This window comes from Tarenaya hassleriana, unplaced genomic scaffold, assembly GCF_000463585.1.
Source record: "Tarenaya hassleriana unplaced genomic scaffold, ASM46358v1 Cleome98, whole genome shotgun sequence".
Lineage (NCBI taxonomy): Eukaryota > Viridiplantae > Streptophyta > Magnoliopsida > Brassicales > Cleomaceae > Tarenaya > Tarenaya hassleriana.
The window spans coordinates 255,026-256,640 of NW_010972219.1; positions in this window are offsets into that span (position 1 = coordinate 255,026).

Here is a 1,615-nt window from a genome sequence, read left to right on the forward strand (position 1 = left end):
TTAATGGTATAGATGAGACAAGTATGCAATGATATTCGATATCATAGTCTCATAAAGGATCTAAGAGTCATATTGGATATGATTGACATTAGATGTCTACCTAAATAGCATAAGGATAGGTGTAACAATTTATTCTTGTGTGAAATACGGATCTTAGTCCCATATAGAAATTTATTGTAGGGTTATTTTTCTGTATGGGAATATAGCTCAATTTTGCATCTATGTTGTCATTGTTTGATGATGGACTAGTTGGTAGTAGATCATTGATAGAATCTGCATGTAGATGTGTTTTCGTTCTGTTTTGTCTTTTTCTGTAGGACATAGCGTTAACCGGTATTGTACCGAAGTTGACGATGCGATCTATCCTTATGAAGGACGCTTCCGGGTAACATGGACGATTCTTTGATTGTTGATCAGTAGAATGCATCATTCCAAAAAGAGAGCTGAAAGCCATGGTAAGAGTGAAATGGTAGTTGTTGGAAAGAGTTCCAGCAAAAGGAAGCGTTCCAAGAGCAAGGGCAAGTGGAAAGTGACAAGCGTTGTCATTGAACCTAAGCCTAAGTCCAAAAAGGAAGAGTGTTATTTCTGTCATGCCGTTGGGCATTGGAACAGAAATTGTAGACTCTACCTGGAAGATCATGAGAAGAAGAAGTTTAAAGAAGCTTCGACTTCTGGTGTCTTCGTTATAGAGGCTAATTTGTTTACTTCTACGTCGTGGGTATTAGATACCGGAAGCGCCTCGCATATTTGTGGAAATATGAAAGAGTTTCGAGGAAGTAGATAATTGGCAAAAGGAGAAGTAGATCTCCGCGTTGGGAATGGAGCAAAAATTGTTGCATTAGCCATCGGGACTTTCGATCTGACTTTACCTTCTAGGCCTTGTATTTGAGTTGCATGATTGTTATTTTGTTTATGCTATTAGCAAGAACATTATAACGATTTTATGCCTAGACTCGGACGATTTCAGATTTGTTATTGAGAACAAAGGTCTATTCATTTGTAGAGGTGATTTATTCTATGATAAAGGTTACCAGTTTAATAGCCTTTATGTTTTGGATGACGAACCGTCAAGATACAGGTCAATCTATAACGTTTGTACCAAACAGTTTAAGACGAACGACTTAAACCCGACCTTCCTCTGGCATTGTCGTCTAGGCCATATAAACGAGAAGCGCATACAGAACCTTCATTCTGAAGGTCTTCTGGATTCATTTGACTTTGAGTCTCTTGAATCTTGCGAGTCTTGTTTAATGGGCAAGATGACAAAGCATCCTTTCAAAGGGAAAGGACAGAGAGCGACAGAGTTATTGGATCTGATACATAGTGATGTATGCGGACCAATGAGATGTCCAGCTAGAGGAGGTTATCTGTATTTCGTTACGTTCACTGATGATTTCAGTCGATACGATTATGTCTATTTGATGAGACATAAGTCTGAAACACTTGAAATGTTCAAGGCTTTCAGAAACGAATTACAGAACCAACTTGGCAAGACGATCAAGACACTTCGATCCGATCGTGGTGGCGAATATATGAGCCAAGAGTTCACTGACTAGCTGGTTGATTGTGGTATTGTATCACAATTAACTCCCCCTGGAACGCCACAGTGGAACGG